Source organism: Pongo pygmaeus, chromosome 1 (genome assembly GCF_028885625.2).
Source record: "Pongo pygmaeus isolate AG05252 chromosome 1, NHGRI_mPonPyg2-v2.0_pri, whole genome shotgun sequence".
Classification (NCBI taxonomy): domain Eukaryota; kingdom Metazoa; phylum Chordata; class Mammalia; order Primates; family Hominidae; genus Pongo; species Pongo pygmaeus.
The window spans coordinates 33348579-33373964 of NC_072373.2; the positions used below are offsets into that span (position 1 = coordinate 33348579).

General features: G+C 35.3%; 1 protein-coding gene and 1 long non-coding RNA gene across 2 annotated transcripts in view; one reads left to right on the forward strand and one right to left on the reverse strand.

Annotated features, from left to right (window-relative positions):
• The window catches only part of LOC134740320 (uncharacterized), an 89191-nt gene extending 88471 nt beyond the window's left edge, over nt 1–720 (reverse strand). Inside the window, exon 1 of the long non-coding RNA XR_010127713.1 lies at nt 584–720. This is a non-coding gene — a long non-coding RNA (uncharacterized LOC134740320). The remainder of the gene's footprint in view (nt 1–583) is intronic.
• Nucleotides 1–25386, forward strand: part of USH2A (usherin) — a 793063-nt gene that overhangs the window by 373030 nt on the left and 394647 nt on the right. The window lies entirely within an intron of this gene.

The following is a 25386-nucleotide window of genomic DNA, read 5'->3' on the forward strand; positions in this document are numbered from 1 at the left end:
ATATCCAGGGGTTCCATATCTGCAAATTTAATCAAGAATGCTTAGAAAATATGTGAAAAAAATAACGACACAACAATTAAAAATAATATAAATTCTAAAAACATAGTATAACAACTATTTACATAGCATTTACATTGTATTAGGTGTTCTAAGGAATCTAGAGATGATTTAAAGTATACAGGAGGATGTGGATAGCCTATATGCAAATAATACACCACTTTGTAACAGGGACTTGAGCATCCATGAATTTTGGTATCAGTAGAAGGTCCTGGAACCAATCTCTCACTGATATTGAGGAGTGACTGCACACACACACACACACGCACACACACACACACACATATCAGATAAATAGAGTCTATAGTTATCTGAAAATGTGTTTTTGAAATTGGGTTGCTTATTTTTATCTCCTGTTAATCACTCCAATTGTATGATCTTGAAAGTCATATTAGATTTATGGTGAAACTGAAGCTAAAAAAAATGGAAAAGTGCTCATGTTACCTCCCTCCACCCAGGGCTGTCCTACTGCATGTTCTCTTCTATAGAGCCCACCACCCCTTACCTAAATCCTTCTAGCAATTACCTTTGCTCAGATGCAGAGGAGGCCTGGAAATGCACAAATGTGCTAAGCACAAAGAGCTCAGCACATGACTTCTCTGACTTCAGCAGACCACAAGGATTGAAATTGGGAGCCAGTGTTTTCCCAGTCAGGCTCACAGTGTCCAGATGGATCGATGACATCATCAAATAAATTCCTCTCTCACATGAGCTATTAGAGTGGTGCAAAAGTAATTGTGGTTTTTGCCATTGAAAGTGATGACTTTTGCACCACTCGAATACTTTAAAATCCTCACTAATGTGTAATAGTCTTAAGACTCAGAAGTGTGACTCAGTGTGGTTTGAATTTTAGATCTGAGAGGAAACATAGTATATCTGCCCATATTGTATTATAAAGTGTGATGATACTGAAATAAAATGAAGTAAATTGTTGGAAAAACTTTCTAAATACACAAGACTTGCATTATGTATGCTGCCTGTACTGTGTTTATATTTGTATTATACTTATAGTGGTTTTGTATTTCATATTATTTTATATACTGTATGTGACTCTCATGTGAGACATTATTAATCAAATGTTGATTGATGAAAAAACCAAGGCCTAGAGATATTAACTTCTTCATAAAGGTCATAACAAGTTGGAGTCAGAGGTAGGATGAATTATTTATGTATTCACTCACTCCATTAATACCAGGTACTAAGGTTGTAATAGGGAACTGGCCAGACACTGTCCCTCTTCTCCTGGTGCTCACAGCTTCATGGGGGCACATGTAGATGCTGGAGCAAGTCGTGTGGACAGGGCTGTGTATTCATCCAGTTGCATTCTCAGGTTTACATTTTTTTGGCCCCCCTCTAGTCTGAGAACCTTAAAAGGACAAGAACAATTACTTTTACATTTTATTATTCATAATTGGATAGAATTCCATAATATTTATTCTACAACATAGGTATTATTTTACACCCCAATTTTACAAGTGAAGAAACTGAGGCAAAGAAGGATTAAGTAACCCAAGGTCACACAGCTTGAGTCGGAGGCTTTGGTACTAACCCAAGCGTTCTGGCTGTGTTGAAGAATGTGGTCTTAAAAACAAGTGTTTTAACTTGTCTTAGTTTCTGAATTTGTAAAATGGTGTTAATTACATTTTTCAGTATTTTAAAGAGAACTAGAACTATATATAAAATATATAACATGTCGTTAGCAATTAGTAAAGAGAAGTTATAATTGTTATCTCCTGTACAACACAGGGTTCATTGTAAAAACTGAATAGGTTAATCATACTCCAACAGTATCTTATGGCATGATTTTAACTAAAAATTATAAACCACAGAAGTTATTTCAGAAAAAACTAAATCACACCATGGAAGGAACTTTACATATACTACATCTTTGAACCTTTACATATATTACATTTTTAGATATATTACATCTTTGATGTAACATATTAATTAACATACAAAGCACTTCTGTGACCAAGAGGTAACATTGCATATAATGGGATATCATAACTTTTAGAACCAGAATAGACATGTCCTCTGAGAATCCTTTTGCTCCCCACGTGTGACACAGGTATGCCCCTGTATGCTTACCAATTACCTTTATATTACATCGCTGCTTTTTGTTTCTGTCATCTTGAATAGGACTGTTTGTTTGTTCGTTGGTTTGCCCTGCTGAACCATAATGATCATTAAGGACACAACTTTATTTGTTTTTTTCATTACTGCATCTCTTGGACCTATCACAGAGTGGGAATGGAATAAAAAGTGTTAAAGGAGTGAAAGAATGAAGTCACATGATTCCTGGGAATAAAAAAAAGAAGATAGCAAAGGGGAACTGATGGAGGATAGGATTAGGGTAGGAATAAGGCAATAGAGAAGAGAGAAAAATGGAAAAGATACAGCCAGGGGAAGAGAAACTAAGATCCCTTCCATGTGCCGAAATGAAAGCTGAATCGGTCCACAGGCAAGTGGTGTAGCTGATGGCAGGTCTCAAACTGTGGGCCTTGACTCTTTCCAAAATGTACAGAACTCCATATGAGGTTACACTGGACAAAACCAGAAAAAGGGCAGTGTAGGGAGAGGAGCAAGAATTCACATCAATTTCTAATAGCACCTGCAAAATGACACTGAATTCTGTATTTTGTTTGTTTGAATTATCAAGAACACCATGTGACTATAGGCCCTGATGAAAGATTGTGGTAAATGGCACCATAGTGTATTATTACAATAGAAGCCCCAAATATAAAGAAAGTGAAATATTTTTAAAGTGCCTACATCCATGTTTTCTTGCTATGGTGGTAATAGATTGATTCTTCAATGGTTTTCAATCTTTATGTAATATTTTAAAGAACATATCTCCAATAATACCCATAGCATTTTTTTTTCTGCTGTAGTTTTCTTGGCATTTCGTAAGCAACTATGTTCCTTGTTGCTTTCATCCCCAAATAGTTTAAGATATGAAGCATATTGGGATTTCAATGCTGGTCAAGGAGGGGAAATAAACTGATAAAGTTAATATGGGGTTCAAAGATGTACATGATTATTCTAACTTTATAGCTAGAAAAACTGAGACCTAGACAGGTTAAGAAACTCTAGTCAGTAATCAGAGGAACTAATTCAAATGTAAATCTGTCTGGCCCCAAATCCTCTGCTTTTAATTTCTATACATTCTGCTTGTTGCTCATATTTTATTTTTCCTTGCCACAACTCTAAAAGAAAGACCCCAGAACACCTGTATTAGTCTGCTAGGGCTGCCATGTCAAAATAACAAAACTGGGTGACTTTAATAGAAACGTATTTCTCACAGTCTGGAGGCTGAAAGTCCAAGACCAAGATGTCGGCAAGCTTGATTTATCCTGAGTCTCTTTCCATGGCTTGCAGATAGTGGCCTCCTCACTGTGGGTGTACGTGGCCTTTCTTTCAGGTGACTCCATTGTTGGTATTTTTTCCTCTTCCTCTGAGGATGCCAGTCCTATTGGATGAGGATCCCACTCTTATGACCACAGATTTTATATCTGTGATATGGACTAAGTTCAGGTCATTTATATTTTTAAAGTTTAGCTATCTACAGAGACTCTCAGAGAAGACTAAATAGGAAAGGGACTCTGTCTGTCTGAAGTCAGCAAGGGAGAAGGCTGTGGAGAAACTGATCTAGCCATTGGGATGGGCTTTAGCTTCTATGGGCACTTTAAGTCTACACCATAACATGTATCTATCTACAATGCTATTGGTACTTACTGTTTGTCTTTGTGTCAGGATATTTGTGACATAGTATCTTTTCCACATTGAGTGGTTTGTGGGTAGAACTTCTATTCATGATGTCTTGTGATTTCAATAATAGTGTCAGTTTAGGGCTACTAAAGTGGATCTGTATAGAGCCGAAATGTTTCTTAATAGAGAAACTGAGAAATGGAAGACAGAGTTTACTAGATAGGGAAAATAATTGATAATATCTTTAATTATAAAAGTGATATATTCTTACAGAAGATAATTTAAAACATGCAGACAAGTAATACCTGAGAATCCTGTCATATAGAAACTCATAATATTTGATGGAATTCCTTCTACTACTTTATTCACGTTAAAAATTGAGCTATAACCTATGCATGATATTGAATATTTACATATTCCCTTATTATATTATGACTATATCCTATCATTAAACATTTTTCTAAAAATATTTTGAAATGTTTTGAATAACATTATATTCCATCTCATATAGCATATAATGGATATTTATTAATGCACTTAACCATTTGAGCAATAGTATCTAATCTATCTCTATTTTAAATATCTTGACATAGATATTCTTATACACAAATATTTATTTGCTAGGTTCCTAGAAGAATAGCTAAATCAAAGGTAATGAACATTTACAGAATATTTGATATAGTTTGTCACATTATTCCAGGAAAGTTGTCAGCAGTGACTTTTATATTCTTAAATATTTGATTATTTTACAAAAAAAGTTATTTTATTTTAATTTGCATTTTAAAGTACTAGTTATAGTGAATACTTTTCTGAATAATTATTAACCTTTTATATTTTCCTTTCATTCATCTAATCACATTCTTGATGAGCAAAAATTTAACTAGGGTAAGGAATAATTTTGAGACTTCTCCACGAGCAACCCTGTTTTTTCTGGTTACAATCACCCACACTGTTTAAAATGTTTGACTTTCTACAATATCAGAAACTTCCCTACTAACTTGGTTTAATGTCCCCTCCTAAATATTCAAAGTGTCAACAATTTTTTTCTCACTCCTACTTCATTTACTTGTAGTCTCCTTTTAGGTTTCCATATCGAATCGACATTCTTCCCTCAGGGTTTGCCAGTGGCTCTTGCTGCCATGATGGGCACAAGCAAAGTAAATGCATTTCAGTTCAGAAGCCGCTTAGCATCCAGGTGGCTTGGATTTCTTTTTCTTCTTTTTCTTAAATATGAAGCATTAAAAGTCAAAGGCATTGTTGCACCTTGAGTTAGTACAAAATATATTTTAAAATGCATACAGTTCAAATTTTTTACCTTGCATAGGCCATAAGCTAGTAGTATGGTGGGTCAGTTCTGACACTGAAAAATGAATCCAGTTAGAGAACCTCCCGAAGGCTGTTGATGTTTGCTATAATAAATAGCACACACTTTAAGTCAAACTTTTTCATTCTGTATTCAAAGGTAATGGATTTTTTGTAACCATAGTAACCTTGGTGTATTTCTGGATAAATACATGAGGTATATACATTCTAGTTTTATTTTTGAATATAAACTACCACATTATGTATTACTAATAATATGAAAAATAGGATGTAGGTTAGTATAATGACAGCTTAAACTAGTATGCATTTTTCTTCTGCAAAAAATAAATATTTATCAAAAGAATAGGTTCAATTAATTTTTCTCCCAGTTTTGTGGTATTCTGGTGGTGTCATTTATCTTTTTTTGCAAGATCTCCATTAATCTCTTATTTCCGTCCCATAACAGATTTTTAAGAATTTTGAGGTAAAACAATTGTACTTTAAAGCTTATGATTAAAAACATAATTGAAAGATTGAAGGACTTGTATTGATATCACTAGCAGAGCTATTGCGGGCCACTTAAGATGTGTGTATACAGTACATTACCAAACAAGTAGACAAAAGAAATCCTTCTTGAGACTGTTCAACATACCAGGATTGTTTCAAAGTTCAGGCTGGATAGCATATGATTGATGATGACTATCCAGACTGTAGCCACAGATTATTCTTATTTTAAATGAGCACCCTACCAGAAACTGGCCATTTTTAAGAAGTTTATAAGATGTTTCTGAAAAGCCTACAAACTTTTTAGAAACAAAAATAGCAAGATGGTGCTAATCAGGACAAGTCTCCACCAAACCCGGCAAGGAGGTTTATGCGAGTTGTGCTTCCTAGTTAGAAAAGACTATCTGAATTGCTTTTGGTTAAGCCAACCTAAGCCATTGCTGTGGATAATGACTAGAACTCCAAAGGAGGAAAGGTTAGTAGGGACGTTATAGAAAAATAACAACTATCTCACACCAAGCCATAACACATGTATCATCTTATAAATCTAACACACAAGCCATAACAAATGTATCATCTTATAAATCTACATAGTCATCTTATAGTTAAATAAGAGTGACTGATATCTAGAACCATAGATAGTGTCTTCCCACTGCTGTTCCATCAGGACCTGGATTTCTATCACTAAGACTGAGGAAGTAAGATATAGATAATAGCAATGTAATGAGTGTGTGCATGCATGTGTGTGTGTGTGTGCATGTGTGTATGTAATTGAGAGACAGAAAAATAGAGAGAGGGTGGAAAGGCAGATGTGGGCAGGTGGAAAGAGGGAGGAAAAATCGATGAATTCTGGTAAAATCATATAGGCAATAGTTATTTATGTCTAACCAACTAAAAGTGCTAAAATTTTTTTTTGGTCTTATTTGCCAAGGTCAAAGAGAACTATGTATAAATAGCAAAATAGAAACGCTCATCTTAAACTTTCCAAACACTTAAGTCTTACGATGAGAAATTTATTGACGAAGAAACTGTATTGCTTATGGCACAATAAAAACACATTTAAAGGTTAGGCACTTCTATCTGAGCGTTGTAAGGAACCTTATCAGCACTCTACAAATTTGAGCTAAATTATACTCATTCACACCAATGGCTTACAAAAGGTCTTTTCTTAGCAAAATAGAATTTTACTTTAACCTAGATATTTTCTTTATTTTGCATATTTAAATATCACATTGCAGTACATTGAAATAACTCCTCTTACACAAAATACTATCACCTAAAGGAATGCTGTTAACATGCCTGTGTTCTGTTACAAGCTCTAATATTAATAAAGCAGAGCATGTGAGGATTTCCAGGTAAGACGACGGTCTCATCCATGAGTCACCATGCCACTCTATTACAAATGAGGTCATACCATGTTTCCCTCTGATGTCTCAGTCATATAGTATTAAATTGTACAAAGTCTGAGAAACTTTAAGGACACGAAGGAACAAAAGTCAAGCTATGCAATAAGTAGAGCCTTCAAAGCCAAATGACTAAGCTACTAACTCTGTGACCAGAGACTCCAGAATAGTTGTTCAAGGTTGTTCTATATACCAGATCTTTGGGTTAATGAACAGTGGATGCTACACTCTCAAGAGTCTTATTCATCAAGCAACAAAGGGTCAAATGAAAGGAAATAACTTGTACAGAATGTTTGAATATCAGTTGTGGTTAGCTGTAAACAATACAACCTAAGTGTCATTCTTCCATTAAGGTGCTTCTATAATGCACCCATATGTGAAGAAATAAAATATGTTCAAATTTACATTTTAAGACCCGTACCCAAATATTATATGATCTGTTAACCTAATTAAGGAATATTATGTTCATAAATGATAGGGAAAGTTTCTATGCTTAAAGGGATTTTAGAAGAATCGAGGGAATAATATTCAGTTAGAAAAGCAATGGAGTTAAATGCTGGAAAGATAATGGAATGAGTCCTTCAGTTGAAAGTGTTACAAATAGAGATGTCCTGTTATTTTCAGCATTTTGAGAGTTGCTATTATTTTTTATGTGTGTTTTAAAGTGCTTAAATTGAGTTATAAATTAATACAGAAAAGTGGACACATCTTAAGGGTACAGCTTGATGGATATTTACAAATGAAGTACATCTATGGAATCTGTACCCAAAAAAAGAAACAGAGCATTGTCAGCACCCTGTAAAGCTCCTCATTTTATGGCCTCAAATCTTGACTCAGGTGATTGCTTTCCTGAGTGTTGACACCATAAACTGACTTTGCTAATTTTGTACTTAATATAAATAGAATAAGCAAATGGAGGGGGGTCTTCAAAAAGCTTATGGAAATGCATATTATGAAAAATGCGAGGATTTCAATTTTTTCCACCAAAATAAACTCATACTAACTTGTTATAACATTCCTGAACAGGATCTAGTTTGAGGTGGTAAGAAAGATAAGACATCAGTCTGAAACGAGCCCCTACCAGGGCAACATGAATTCAGTAAAATTGAAGCAAGGACAAATATCAAATTTCTGGTGAAGCTTGCATAGAAGAATAGTGAAATCATTGATGTTTTAAAAAAAGTTTATGAGGACAACGCCCCAAAGAGATCGGCAGTTTACAAGTGGATAACTCATTTTGCTTAAAGAACAAGGAACAAGACAGTATTAAAGATGAAGCCTGCAGTGGCAGACCATCCACATCAATTTATAAGGGAAAATATTCATTTTGTCTGTTTACTAATTGAAGAAGACCAACAATTAACAAACAACCAACATCATACACATCTCAATTGGTTCACTTTGTACAATTCTGGCTGAAAAATTAAAGCTGAGGACATTAATTTTAGCAAGCTAACACAGGAACAGAAAACCAAATACCACATGTTCTCACTTATAAGTGGGAGCTAAATGATGAGACTCATGGACACATGGAGGGGAACTACACATACTGGGGCTTTTCAGAGGGTGGAGGGTAGCAGGAGGGAGAGGATCAGGAAAAAAAAAAAAAAACTAATGGGTACTAGACTTAATACCTAGGTGATGAAATAATCTGTACAACAAACCCCCATGACACAAGGTTACCTATGTAACAAGCCTGCACTTGTGCCCCTAAACTTAAAAGTTAAAAAAAAGTTGAGTGAACTTTCTACTTAGTGGGTGCCAAAACTGTTGCACCTAGATCAGCTACAGGCAAGAGTAGAGCTTTCAATGGAAATTTTAAATAGGTGGAATCAATATCTTGAAACATTTTATCAAATAATTGTAATAGGAGTTGAAATACAGCTTTACCAGTACAATCCTGAAAACAAAGAACAATCAAAGCAATGGCTACTAAGGGGTGGAAGTGGTTCACTCAAAGCAAAAGTGGACCAGTCAAGAGCAAAGGTCATGGCAAAAGTTTTCTGGGGATGCTTGAGGCATTTTGCTTGTTGGTTTTCTGGAGGACCAAGAAACAATAACATCTGCTAATGATGACAGTGTTTTGAGAATGTTAGCCAAAGCTTTAGCATTAAAATGCCCAGGACAGCATCGCTAGAGTCCTTCTTCACCATGATGATGCCCCTGCTCATTCCTCTCATCGAACATGAGAAATTGTATGCCAGTTTTCATGGAAAATCATTAGGATCTTACAGTTCTGATTTGGTTCCTTCTGACTTCTTTTTGTTTCCTAATCTTAAAAAAATCTTAAAGAGCACCCATTTTTCTTCAGTTAATAATGTAAAAAAGACTGCATTGACATGGTTAAATCCCCAGAACAGTCAGTTTTGTTGATGACTCCTCCGTCTCAGAACATTCTTCTCTTGGTGTCTGTGATACCGCACCTCAATTTTCCCTGTTACTGTTCAAGCTCTGATGTGATCTCTTCTTCGTTTTCTTCCACCCACAAATGTTGGTTTCCCCCAGGATTCCTCTTGGAACATTCCACACAGTCTCCCTTTGATGACTCAGTAGTCCTTGTCTTCAGACATTTTTCCTAAGCCACGAACATTTTTCTCACTGCATATTGGGCACTCCTGCTACAAGTGTTTTTACTCCAACTCCTTAAAACTGAATTTATTTTATCTGCCACATCCTACCAATGTGCTCTCTTTTCTGAGTTTTTTATCTTAGGGAAAAGTAACACTATTCATTCTTTTTCCCAAACAAAAACTCAGAATTAATCTTTGATTACTCCTCCTTCATCCTCCACATCCAAACTTTTTTGCTGTTCTTGTTTTAAGACAGGGTCTTCCTGTGTCACCCAGGCTGGATGGAGTGCAGTGGCGCGTTCACAGCTCACTGCAGCCTCGACCTCTTGGGCTCAAATGATCCTCTTGCCTCCCGAGTAGCTGGGGCCACAGGTGCATGCCACTACGCCTGGCTAATTTTTGTAGAGATGAGGTTTCACCATGTTGCTCAGGCTGGTCTTGAACTCCTGAGCTCAAGAGATCTGCACATCCAGTCTTCAAATCCAAACTCCTGTTGCCCTATTACACTTATCGCCTGGCTCCTATCTACTTTCTTAGCCTTATATCATTCTTTTATTCTGATTTATTTCTACAACACTACATTGGTTTTCTATTTCTGTTGGTTTGTTTTGTGAAATACCACATGTCTTTTCCTACATGCAGACTTTTGAACTTTCTGTTCACTCTAACTGGAATTTACTTTCCCCAGTTCTTCATATGGCTGAATCATGGTCTTCCTTAAGTTCTCGGATCTTATAAAACCTTCTCTATATTAGTTAGAATAACCTAGATGTTATAAGCATACACACATATACATACAGAGAGATGATAGTTTTTAATAGTGAAAACACAATAAAAGTTTATTTCTTGTTCACTTAGCATTGAGTGCATACAAAGTTTGGTCCACAGAGTTTCCTTTTTCTGCACAGTCATTCAGGAATGCAGGCAGATGCAGATTCTGTCTTATTTAACACATGACTTCCAAGGGAGCTCTGGAGTTATTTCCATTGCTACAGCAGATGAGGAAGAGGATTGAGAGATCATCATGTCAGTTTGTTATGGGCCAGGCCTGGGAGTGAAGGTATTAAAGCAATACCTTGTACTAGCTCAAAGTTCTGTAAATCAGAAATTTGGGTGGATTTAATTGGGTTCCTAATTAGGGCTTTACAAGGCCAAAATCAAGAGTTGGGGCAGTTTGGGCTCTCATCTGAAGGCTGTGGGAAATAATTCACTTCTAGACTCATTCAGGTTGCTGACTGAATTCAGTTTCTTGCAGTGGTAAGGCCAAGGTCCCTGTTTCCATGTTGGCTGTCAGTCATGAGCTGCTATCAGCTTCTAGAGGCCACCTCAGGTCCTTCCACATGGCTCCATCCATCTCAGTGGTGGGGAACCTCCAGGATATCCAATCCCCCTCATGCTTCAAATCTCTCTGACTTCTGCCTCCAGCTGGAGAAAACACTCTGTTTTAAATTGCTCATAATTAGTTTGTGCCCACCAGGATTCATTTCCTTTTCTCCATATAAGGTAAGATAATCGTAAATGTGATATCTAATCAAATTCACAGATTCCACCCACCCTCAAAAGGGGGAAAATTGTATACAGGTGAGTGTCACTGGGAGTCATTCTTAGAATTCTTCCCACCACAGGTTCGGAAGCAGAATCACTCAAGCATGTCTCTTACCCTGTGACCTTGCTAAGCCTTAGTTTCCTGGTAGAATGGTAACAACAGAACCTATTTTAGGAATTTAGTGTAAAAATTAAATGTGATAATGCATATAAAAAATTAGCATAGGTCCCATAACTCTTCTAAAAATACTAAATAATCAACAACCCATGCTCTTAGTTGCAGAAATAAGGAAATTATTGTTATATCATCATAAATATTCTTAATGCAAAACATCCTCTGCATGCAAAAAAAAGCATGTCTCTAAACTTCATGTTCAGTTTAACTCAGGAAACATTTGTTGAGCAGGTACTATGTACATCAGAGGTTAGAAGTTATGGATATAACTAAGATACTGTCATTCTTCCTCAAATCATTCTCAGTTCAATTGCTTAGACAGAAATACATAAAACTAAATAGAATGCTGTCCAATCTGTGGTAAATTCTGTAACATGTGTGAAAACAAAAGAGAAGGGTTCAACCCAGTGTGGAAGATAAAGTGTCACAGAGGAAGTGAATGTTCACAGGCTTTAGAGTCGAGTTTAAGAACTGAGCAACGGGCAAACATAAGGACCATGGTTGCATAGTCACTAGACACAGAACTATTAATGAGCATTTCACAAAAATTAAAGAGGGAAGAGCTTAATATGAGTGTGTACCCTGGGTAAGTAACCAATAGTGAGAAGCAAGGTGGGATTGAGATTATCAAAGGTGCTAAGTTATGTTGAGATATTTGAACTTTTTTCTGAGGCAAGAGAGGACCATTGAAGAATTTTCAGAAATACCATGAGACAATCAGTGCTTTAGAAAACACATAGTTGGAACATATCATTTCTTCAACATAGTGAAGACTGAGTCTGTGTAGCTGTTTTCTCGACTTAGTAGGCGTAAGGACAAGTGGGTTAGAACGCTAAATGCAAGAAGCTAATTGGACTTAACAATACAGATGGCAAAAGGATGAGGAGAGGAGAGAAACGCATTATGTTTATTTGTTAACAGCTCTATTGTATTGTATTTATATGCATTAGTCAGTGTAAAATAAAATCTGCTTATTTTAAATCCTTTTAAATAGTGTTGAAATATTTCCTGATGACATAATCTGCTAAAGTATTTACCCTTGGTGCAGATTTCCATTAACCTTGTTGTAGATACTAAGCCTACAACCATATATTTATAGGGGGGTCAATTATGGGGTAAAGCCTAGTGACATCATTATAAAAGCACATCTGGATAAGCTTTAGGGTCTTTGTCTTTCTATCCGATTTAGGAAATTTAGTAAACTGTAGGAGAATACCATTATTAACAGCCCCTGAAATCTCAGATTATGAGGATGTCCTTTCTCTCAAAATAAAGGAAGAGAGGGATTAAAATCTCTAAAGCTGTAAATGATATAGAGAAATGCCTAGTACACAGATATCAGGGATATTAGGGGAATCCAGTTGTGTTGGATATACAAGAAGAAAAAAAAAGGCAGAAATTAAATTCAAAGTGTTCTTTCCTCATGTCTTTTGTCAGTTTTTTTTTTTGTTGTTTTTCAGAGAGTCTATATAAGTCCTTTGGTTCCCTAAAGGACAAAATTCCTTTGATAATTTTGTAAATTCTTTTCTAAATAGTATCTCTGTATTGTAGATAAAAAAAATTAATACCTAGGAAAGCTCAGGTCACTTATTTCAGTCAAGGAATGACTCATTCATGAAACTGGAAAGAAAACTTTTTTTTCACTCACTCCAATACTTGATAGCTATCTTAAATTGAAAATGTCTTTAACAGTGTATTTGATTTTATCAGTATATTTTGATTTATATATATATAATATATATTATATATCTGTGATATATATCATATATATCATATATTACATATCTGTGATATATATCATATATATCATATATTACATATCTGTGATATATATCATACATATCATATATTATATATCTGTGATATATATCATATATATCATATATTATATATCTGTGATATATATCATATATATCATATATTATATATCTGTGATATATATCATATATATCTGTGGTATATATCTGTGATATATATCATATATATCATATATTATATATCTGTGATATATATCATATATATCATATATTATATATCTGTGATATATATCATATTTATCTGTGATGTATCTATATCTCTATCTATCTATCTATCTATCACATTTTCTTTATCCATTCTATCAATGATGGGCATTTATGTTGATTCCATGTCTTTGCTATTATGAATAGTGCTGTGATGAACATTTCTTTTGATTTTTATTGTCTGTATTAGGACATCATAACAGGGCCCTCCTAATACCATTAACAATGCATCATGACCCTGGTAATGGTTTTGTAGCTGAAGTCTAAATAGCTTAAGTGCCCTATCTTATTCATTTGTACATATTCAATATATATAATAACTACTATTTTCTGGACGTTAACAGAATTGCTGAAAATACAGTGGTAAACTTCAATGACCCTATATATCCTGATTTGTACACTGTCTTATCTTCTGTTTCAGTTACCTTGTTTAAATCTTGTGGCTATATGACACTAATAAAAGTAAACATAATACCACAAATGTGTTTATGCATTATTTAAAATGATATATTCTTCCTATTTTGTAAATGCTTTAATATATATGAAGGATGCTAACCATTTGCATGCACTCTATATGACAGTTTTTTTCCACTTTGTCTTTTGTATTTTTTTACTTTGTTTATGGTGGTTTTTAAATTAAGACATTTTTAAAACTTGTAGTCAATTCAAATTTAGATATATTTTCCAGCATAGTGTCTTCCTTAAATAGAAACACTTAGATTTTCTTCACTTCAAGAATAGATAAATATTTCCTGAGATTTTCTTTGATAATTTATACTTTCAAAAATATTTTCACATATTCCAGCTTCTGTGAATATTTTTATTTATTTATTTATTTATTTATTTATTTATTTATTTACTGAGACAGGGTCTCACTCTGTCGCCCAGGCTGGAGTGTAGTGGAATGATTTTGGCTCACTGCAACCCCATCTCCTGAGTTCAAGCCATTCTCCTGCCTTAGTCTCCTGAGTAGCTGCGATTATAGGCATGCACCACCACACCCCGCTAATTTTTGTACTTTTAGTAGAGACAGGGTTTCACCATGTTGGCCCGGCTGGTCTTGAACTCCTGACCTCAAGTATTCCACCCACCTTGGCCTCCCAAAGTGCTGAGATTACAGACATGAGCCACTGCACCCGGCCACTTCTGTGAATCTTTAAATTACCCAATGATGTGTATAAGCGTTCAAATTTTATTCCCATTTTGTCAATGAAGAAATAGAGATTCTGAAAACTTATTTGATATGCCTGAGATCATAAAGTTAGTTAATGTCATAGCTAGGACTAGAATTTTGGTGCTTACACAATGTTCTGACTCCCAAATCATAAATCTCTACCAGATGTTTAAAGTAAAAGAATGATGGGAAATTTCATTAAACTATTAATTATATTCAGTGGTTTCAAAATATTAATACAACATTGATATCTTTAGCGCATTATCAATGTATTCTTGAAGACAACATGTCAATTAAATTGTCTCTTATTCAAATGTTAGCTTCAGTTTTTAAAATTTAAAGCTAGTCTGCTGATTTTCAATAAGAGCTGTCTAATATTGTGAACCAGTAAATTTGAGGAGATAAAAGTAGAAATTATAGGTCTGCAGAGTGTAGTATTGATAAAGAGGGGGGCATTTCTTCCAAGTCAGTAAAGAAAAGTGATGAAACATAAACTGGAATTTTTGTGATTCTACTGTTGGATGACCTTATATCATCCCTGTTTTAATTAACTACAGACCTGAAATAATAACGTATACTTCTAATCCACTCACAGGAATGGTAGGTATATCAGTTAGCTAGGGCTGCCATGACAAGATACAGGCTGAGTGGCTTAAACAACAGGAACGTATTATCTTACAGTTCTGGATGCGAGAAGTCCAAGGCAAAGGTTTCTGTAGGTTGGGTTTCCTCTGAGGCCTCTCTTCTTGGCTTACAAATGGCCGCCTTATTGCAATGTCCTCACGTTGTCTTTTGTTTGTACACACACACCCTGGTGTCTTTGTTCGTCCAAATTTTCTCTTCTTATAAGGACACCTGTCCAATTTAATTGAAGCTCATCATAATGGCCTTATTTTGACTTAATTACCTCTTTAAAGACCACCTCCCCAAATATGGTTACATTCTGAAGATTAGAATGTCAATTTATGAATTTTGGAAGGACACAATTCAGCCTATAGCAGAGGGTCTGCTTTGTAATGATTATGCACTATTACTCACCAAGGTAGTAAAAATTAAGCAAACATTTATATACACAAGTTTTTGAGGGGATAAAGCTTACAGAACATAAGAACAAAATATTTTCAAGAATACCTGTCTGTGGTTCTTTCATTAATTCACTTCTTCATTCATCTTCATTGAGTACGATAATGAGGCAGGGAAAATATAGCCATCTGACTATGAATTGACCTGGTGCTTGTAGACATATGTGGTTTAACAGTTTTCCTCTTTGTGTACCCTTCTTTCATATCTTGTAGCATACTCTGCTAGAATTATTGATTAATTAACCTCATTGTCTTTCTCACTAGATCGTGAGTACTTTGAGGGCAGGAACTTTATCTTTCATCTTTCACCCTGAAGACATGGATCAGCATATCTATGTAGCAGAAGAACAATAAATAGTTTTCAGAATGAAGGAAAGAATTAATTTTTTCATGAAAACTAGATGTCATTATGTGGAGAATTTATCAGAATGCCAGACTAGTAAGGATGTTCAGAGACAGAGTAGTTGACCTAAGACTAACCTAAATCTGTTGGTATCACAGAAGTGTACCAATGCTTGACATACATTGGATAAAATGTTTATTTCCTATTTCTCTGTATTGTTTGGCCACATAACTATTGCAAAGCTCATACGCACAAAACTTGCACAAAAGCCCTGAGAGATGCCATCCATGGCTACAAATACACGTTTTGATTATATTAAAGTAAAAAAATTGATCAATTATTTTAAATATTCAAGGTAGTTATGTGAATAAATTCTATGTAATTACAACCACAAGGTTGGTGCATATTTTAGAAATAAATGCTTGTTTTACTATGAGAGGAAAACTGCGAATGGCACACGACCTAAACAAGGGCATCCTGTTCGCTTGGATGAAAATTCCATCCCCGTGTTTACTATACCTTCCACTCTCATTCAAACCTAGAACAGGAGAAAAATAGTTCGAGTTTAAAAACAAATCCAGTAGAATTTAGGAAAGTTTGTCTCGTATACCACACCTTTAAAAGGCTATTTTGCAATGACAATATTCTTGTATTGCCCTCTCTATTTTTCCCTCCCTATTGTATACACAAGCCCAGCAACTTCTAGAATATACTAGCACATATGCAAATATTTGAATATCTATTTCATGTAGGGAGATTAGAAAGTCACTTTCTGCCACTTGTGTAGCTCTATTATGCAAAAATCAAGAGGATGCAGATCATAAATACTATCAGGGTGGAACTCTGGATGTGGAAAAGACCATATAGATAATTTTAAGAGATTTCCCCTCAGCTGAATCATTGCTATAAAGTTAAGCATGGTTTTTAAAATATAAATCAAATAAATGGTTTCTATAAAGGCACATACCTTTACCGTAAACTGAACTCCAACAAACTTTTGAGTCGACATTTCTCAAATACAGCATCTATTGAAAACTTCCTCTGAAAAAACATTTTATAAAAATTGAAGCTTGCCTTACATATTTTCATACTATGTGGTTTTAATGACAGTTGTATTCCACTCTATCACCATAAATAAATATGTGACTTTAAAAGATACGTTGTAAATAAAATTAGCTCAAAAATACTAACACTAACCAAACGTTAGTCACAGAATTTAAGGGGACTATCATAGACTAATTCAGAAAATAAAAATATTGTAAAATTACTACCATGAAAGTTCTAAGAAAAGTTCAACATAATTTCAGTGATGCTAAGGCTACAGACCAAATACAAACTTAGAGACAAAGATATTTAGTCTAAGACAAGTTAAATGTGTATATATTAATTTATTTTCTCTGTTTGATGGGCATAGAAGCCCATCAATACTCTGAATTTATATTTTATTAATACTCTCACAATTTACTTTTATATGCGACTTACTATGTAATATAAAAAACAAAAGAGCTTGAAAAACTGAGATCAGAGGACAATAATAAAATATTAATGCTAATATTATCTTTAATTTTTTATCTATACATGTTTATAAGTTGTTTTCCTCATTGAAATTTCTTACTAATCAGTGAAACTTTAGTATTTACCTAAATTAGTTCTTCTTATAAGTAGCTCAGACTCCATAATAGGAGATAGACTATAATTTGTACTTTAGCATAAATATTCTTCTAAAATCATTCACCATTTTATATTGTAATTTACTGAAACAATATAAAGTGGCTTAAAATCATTGATATATTATAAAAACCTATGTCAGATAAAGCACAACATCTGTGAAGTCTGGGAATTATAACCCAGAACAATGTATAATTCAAAACAGATACCTGAAATTATCTTGTACACATCTCGCTATCTGCTATATCTCATCACATAAAATACATAGTAGATGCACAAAGTAACTGTCCAACAAATACTTATAGAATGAATAAATGAAGGAATGACAAAAATGCTTTTCCTCAATGTGCTAAGTCAAATACGTTTCCTTTTATAAAAATTTAACTATATGTTTTAGATTTAGTTGAAAAAATGTATACTGGAATTTACGTAATTACATAATACGTATTTTAAAGTATTATTCCCAGTATTTATGAACATTCATTAATAAGAATGGCTTCTACATTAAAAGATCAGTTAGCCTCTGCTATTTTTGACAATGATTTAAACTTGTTAATTCTTACCTGTATAATGCATTCTCCTTTACAAAATGCTAGTATGGCCACTTGTTTTATGTTATCCTCACAACAATTGTAGGTATAGATGTGATAAATAATGTACTCTTCCTGTTCTGTTTTTCTTTTTAACAAATGAGAAAACTGAGGCCTAAATCTCCAGTTATTTATGTTTACATAAATAACTCTAAACTGGCGTTCAGCTCTTGCTAATTCTTTGTCTCCTCTCTTGTTTTGTTTTTGTTTCATTTTGTTTCCCTAAACCATAATGCCATCCAATATTATTTAAAGTTTGCCTGCCTGCTTTTGCAATGGTTCTTAGCTTTCCACAATAGCAAGTGCATTAAAGAAGAAAAAGGAAATTGATTATATGGTTATTAATCAAACTCAGATATGGCTAGTACCACCTTTATAAGTGAAACTTATATAACAATCTCAGTTTATGTCAGTCTCTTATCCCAGTGTTTAAAGTTTTAAGGACTGAGTTGGGAATGTGAGGAGGCTTTTGCTTTTCATTTTGTACTCTACTAGTTTTAATTTTTCATTATGTGCATACGTCTGCACCCCAACCTTTAAAGAACTAGTTTCCTGAAAAAAAAGGAACATGCAAATCATTGTACAAATAAAAGCATAATCCCTTTTATTAATTTTTAGCTAACAAACACATAATACTATCCTATTCCAGGTACTGTTTTTAAATGACTTGCATCTAAATGTAATGTTAACGCATCCTTTCGATGTGCATAAATATAGCCAAGCAGTCCTAGATTCAGATAAATTATCTTCCATCTACTGTATATAATTATATAGTATTTCCTAATTTTTATAAAATATGGTTTGTGTGTATGTATATTGTTACTCAAATGAGGTTTTGTTATTTTTCTCTCCTCAAGGTCAAAAACAATATCTCACTCTATCTTTTGTGTCTTTTGTTTTTTGATTTTTTTTTTTTTTTTTTTTTTTGTCTGCTTTGAACAGTTTTTAAGAGGAAAAGAAGAAAATGTTGTTTGGGGGTTGTATAAAAAAAGGGAGAAAGATACCCAAATCTCCTGTCTCTTTTATCACCTACAAACTGTATTGATTTTCACTTTCCTTTCCTAAATCCATGCTTTAAAGACATTGTCCATCTAAGAAACATACAGAGTCCCAAAGCACAAGTTTTGATGTAGTGAGCACCCATTGATTGTACCTTGAAGTGGATGTAGATAAACAGATGACAGATAGATCAGGTAGATATATAGATATAGATATAGATAGATTTATCTTGAATTTTCCTAGATCCCATTAATCTGAATGTACAAATAAGTCTCATTAGTTCTAATATTTGTATTTCACTGCCTCATTGCCCTCACCTGCTGTAGATGATCTCTGCCTCCAGCAAACTAATCCTCATGCATTTCTGGGGAGTCCATATGGGTTTTCTCACTTGCACTTAGGATCAAGCTGGACACCAATTGGCTAAGTACCATAGTTACTCCACTGGGCATCTCCATGTCCCTTCTTTGGATAAACACCATCATCTGTGGGCATAAGAGGCACTGCTATTCTTCCATTGCTGCTCCACCAGGTACCTGAGTCTCTCCCACTGCTGTGCCAGGTGGAATAGTTTTCCACCAGGGGCCACCTTAGATATTCCTCGTCAGGTGAGTACCAGGATTGCTTTGCTAGGTAGAGCTGTCCCAGTCGATTCTAATATGCCCCTCTGCTATTATGTCTGCCTCACTGTTCTGTATTCTGCTAGTATCAAAGCTGAATGAGACTATATTAAAAGTAGTGGTGGAAAAATGGCTTTCTTCCTTGCCTCCCTCTTTCTTAAGTGAGTCCTAAAAGAATACTGAGTAGATTTCAGTATCTTAAAGGTTTAACAAAACAGATCTTCTTTGTTTTACTCTAAATACAAATCTGAGTAAACTAGCCAAGGCTCTCAGAATGATCTCTGTCTTCTGAGAACCAGGGCACCATACCTGGCTCCGATTTCTCTCATGGTGAATTCTTCAAAATGTTTTCCAGTGCATGGGCTTTCGCTGGGTTATCTCACATGTTGTTCACAATGCTCAGAGATATCTGAGTTAACAGCACACCCAGAGATGTTCCCTTCTTCCACGACTGTCCCCCACAACCCCACGCCAAGAATGCCCCTCCTCAGTTCTAATGGAAGTATGCTGCTGGTAGCCTGGCCACCTGTCTCAGTCCATTGAGTGTTCCTATCAAGGAATCACCCAAGGCTGGGTAATTTATAAAGAAAAGAGGTTTAATTGGCTCACAGTTCTGGAGGCTGTACAGGAAACATGGCAGCATCTGATTCTGAGGAGGCCTCAGGGAGCTTTTACTCATGGCGGAAGGTGAAGGGGAGCAGGTATATCATGATGAGAGAAGAAGCAAGAGAGAGAGAGAGGGGAGGAAGTGCCAGGCTCTTTTTCAACAGCCAGTTCTTTTGGGAGCTAAGAGTGAGAACTCATTCACTCCCATGAGAATGATGCCAAGCCACTCGTGAGGGATCTGACCCCAAGATCCAAACACCTCCTAAAAGGCTCAACCTCAATGTTGAGGATCAAATTACAACATGAGATTCGGCAGGGCCAAACAAACCCTATCCAAACCATAGCACCACGCAATTTCCCAGATATACCCAGGCAGATCTAAATATATCTTACACTCACAATCAGGTCCTCCTTTTATGAGGTACCAAAGATGTTCTATTAGGGTTCTCAGACAAACAGAATGGAGAGAGAGAGATTTATTTTAAGGAATTGGCTCACATGACTGTGGGAGCTGATAAATCTAAAATCTGAAGTCTGCAGGGCATGTTAGCAGGCTGGAGACCCACGGAAGAGTTAGTGTTGTAGTCTTGGGACCAAAATCTTCAGGGCATGTATTAGTCAGTTCTCACGCTGCTAATAGAGACATACTCAAGACTGGGTAATTTATAAAGAAAGGAGGTTTAATTGACTCACTGTTCCACATGGCTGCGGAGGCCTCATAATCATGGCAGAAGAGCAAGAGATGTCTTACATGGCAGCAGACAATAGAGAACGAGAGCCAAGCAAAAGGGGAAACCTCTTATAAAATGGTCAGATCTTATGAGACTTATTCACTACCATGAGAACAGTATGGGGGAAACCACCCCCATGATTCAATCATCTCCCACCAGGTCCCTCCCACAACATGTGGGGATTTTGGGAGCTACAATTCAAGATGAGATCTGGACAGGGACACAGCCAAACCATATCAGGGCAGATGAGAGGTTTTTGTTCATCATGACACAAAATGTGGTGTCTTTTCCAACACCACTTCTTCAATTCTCTGACACCCTCTAGGCATGCTATAGTTCAGCTCAGTTCTGACAGTAACTACCTGGAGTTAGAGTCAGACTCCATAGATTTAAGAGCCCAGTCCCACAAGACTGCCTTCCCTTCAGAGGCCAGGTGCAAGTATTGAGTCCCCAGGTTAGCCACAGTTCTGTCCAGCTGAGCTACACAGTCTTGGGTTCCCACAGCCCCCTCTTCAGGGTTGATAATTTGCTAGAATGACTCACAGAACTCAATAAAATGATCTACTTACTATTGTAGTTTATTTTAAAGGATGCATATAAACAGGCAGATGACAAACCTCCTCAAACTCTGTTGTTTAGGGGCTTTTAGGAGGTTTCATGACATAGGCATGATTGATCAAATCATTAGCCATTGATGATTGACTCAATTTCCAGCCACTCCCCTTCTCCCAAGAGGTTGCTGATTGAGGAGTGAGGCTGAAAGTTCCAAGCTTCTAATCAAGGTTTGGTCTTTCTGGTGAACAGCCCCTATTTTGAAGTGGTCTAGGGGCCGTCTGACAGTCACTTAATTAGAACAAAAGATGCTACTATCATCTTTATCACTCAGAAAATTCCAAGGATTTTAAGAGTTCTGTGCCAGAAAGCCGGTACAAAGACCAAATATCTTCTTATATCACTGCAGGCCAGCAGACTGGAAACTCCCATAGAATTTTTATCATGCAATCTTGAGGTAGAATTCTTTCATCTTTGGGAAATTTCAATCTTTGCTCTAAAGCCTTTCAACTGATTGGGTGTGGCCAACCCATACTATGTAGGGTAATTTACTTAAAGTCAACTATCTATAAATAAATGTTAATCATATCTAAATAATAACTTTATAGCAACATTTAGATTAGTGTTTGATCAAACAAGTGGATACCATAGCCTGGCCAAGTTGTCACACAAAAGTAACCATCACAGATGTATTATTTTATTTAAAATCATCAGTATTATATGAATTAACTCAGAAATAAAAAAGATGTTGTCATAGTGTGAACACTTATGTGTCTTTCCCACAGAAATGTCAACAGACTGTGATTTGAAAATTGCTGTTTTAAAAGAGAAAAGCCCATCATTCTACGGAAATGATTCAAAGATAGACAATCCTGTAAATATCTTATAATGGGTCAAATACTACTAGTTGATAATTTACACTTGCAACATCAAACACTTTACCAGCTTTTTAAAATGCAATTGTTGCATATGATGCATTGTGTTTTTGCAAGTAGGTGTACAGCATAATTCTAATAGGATATTTATTTACACCCTAACCTTACAATTTAAATTCTGCTACTCCATTGTGCTCATCCTACCCACCCTCTTCTTATATTCAGAACTATTAAGGACTACTTGCTCGGCATATCATTCCAAATTGAACTGCAAAGACATTTTATGATGAATTAAATGGGTGATGCTTTCCCGGCCTTTGTAACTAGTAGAGCAAATATCCAAGAAGCAAACATTTGTATCACAAAATTCTGATTGCCAAGTTGTTTTTATTAAATAGACATACAGTAGAGATTTTAATCTTAGAAAGCATCTAACACAAACACAGATTTCTCATTTTATAGATGAATAAACTAAGATCCAATGAGGGCAAGTATTTTTTTCCAAGTTCATACAGAGAGCTAACAGCAGAACAAAGACTAAAGAAAGCTCTCCTAACTTCTCCCCCCATTTTTATCATCCACTGCATTCATTACTACAAAATTACTACAAAATTATTAGCCTGGTCTTTAATGGTGGCCCCAAAGAATGGTTTTTAGTATTACTTCCTTCACTTCTTTCCTATGTCCTGTGCTCCAGCTAAACTGAACTATATTGAACTAAACTAAACATTTCTCTTTAAGCTTGTACTGCATTTTTCTACAGTCTTTTTGCCAGCTCTTCCCATCCAGCATGTCTTCACCCTCTATCTCCACTGCTTTAAAACCTAAACAATTTTGAATTTAAGTGCTATCTCCTTTTTGAAGTATTTTATATTCTTCCAGCCAGATAAAATTCTAGGAAAATATTGTTATACTTGACTGCGTAAAGATTTAAATTGTCTATATAGCAAAATAAAACCATTATTGAAATGATAAAACAAGTGACAAACTAGAACAAAATACTCTATAGCATACTTATTTAATAAGTATCTATTGATAACTTGCTAAGTAATAGGCACTATGCTAGGTGCTATATCCAAGTAATATTGACTTATTAGCTTTCCATTAGAAAAAGAGAAACACTATTAGATATGGGTCAATTAGATAAACAGGCACCTCCAAAAAGAAAAAAATATGTAAATATAGTCACAGAAATAATGATAATAATAATAATAAATTAAATGCTACTTAACATTTTTCAAATGTGTAAATATTTTTTAAAATTAGATTTTTCCATATTGATTAGAAGATGGAGAAAAGAGCTCTTACATATAATGCTGCTGTGAATGAAAATTGGCAATTTATATCATAATGTGCCACAGTTTTGTTCTGTATGGTCTCAATCCCCCCTGTAAATGTGTGCTCTGCTTTTCTCTACCTTGTCCTGAGCTTTAGCCTCTGGATTCTCTTTGGGTTCTGCCAAAGTAAGACACAATAAAGAGAACAACAGACAGGAGAGAATGAGGCCAGAGTGTTTATTCCTCAGGCTCTGTGCTTGCAAGGGTCTCCAGGCTCTGTGCTTACAAGGGTTCAGATGGGCAGTAGCTGTTCCTCCATTGAAGGGGAGGCCCTTCATACAGTACAGCTGTCTTTCCAGCCTGATGTGGTCCTCAGCCTAAGGCAGCAATGGCTTGGTCTGTGTTTAGCCACCAGCTGTGTTCTCATTCTTGAATGTGCCCCTTAACCCTGGCCCAAATCCTGTAAATAGTCGCTGACATATTTCTTTTCAATAATTCCATTTCAGTGTGCCATCTTCTCCCTTGTCAGGACCCCAAATGATCCCTCTTTGACTGGGAAATTCTACTTCTAAGAGTTTATGCTTAAGGTGTAATTAAGAATGTACCCAATAATACAGTAAATCCATGTTAAATGTTATAATAGTAGTAAAAATGATGCTAGTGAAGCACAAAAGAGAAATTAATCCAAACTGGAAGGGTTTGAGAAGGTTTCTTATAGGGTGTGGCAATTGATTTGTGTCTTAAGGGTAGCATGAGACTGTGCCAAAAAAGAAATGTGTATGTCTTGCCACCCAAAAGAGATATCTTCGCTCTTGAGGATAGAGATTCATTACTTTCTTATGCTATATAAAGCGTAGTATAGGGCTAGGTTGAAATAGTATTAAAATAATATTTAAGGATTGATTATACGTTTTCATTGAGAACCATTCTCAGATGATACATTTCTAAGCTGACAATAGACTTAGCACTGCCTGGCAAACAGTAAGTAGCAGTCAGTGATATAGCCATGATTATTACTGAATTAACAGCATCTTAACCTTCACTACGATATTTGAAAGGGAACACTGATTCATAAACCTACTCTTTTCCTGCCACAGGTAGTTAGGAACTTATTATTCTTATTATGTCTCATTATTAACTTCTGTTGCCTAACAAGATATTATATATTGTATGTCACATGAATATTTTCTTACAAAGTATTAATTGATTCCTAATCTTGTTAAGGAATATGATAGTAGCAAATATCCAACTAAATCTGAGAGAAAAACCTCCAGTTTTGCAAGATTTAGCCAAGTTATGCAACTACTTGTTCAAATAATAACTCTATAAAGTTATCTCAATTATCTCCTCTTGAATTGAAAGCATTGATGAAGATCAAAAGCTAACTGATGCCTCCCTAATTCTCTGTCTATCCTTGTGCAGAGGCAAAGTAAGGGAGTCAGTAGGATGTTTGTGTGTGTGTGCATGTGTGTTTTTGTATATGTGTGTGTAGATAGAGACAGAGAACAAGAGCAAGATAGGGAGAGAGCACGAGAGAAGGAGACAGAGAGAAGGAAAGAGGGAGGAAGGGATGGATGGACGAAA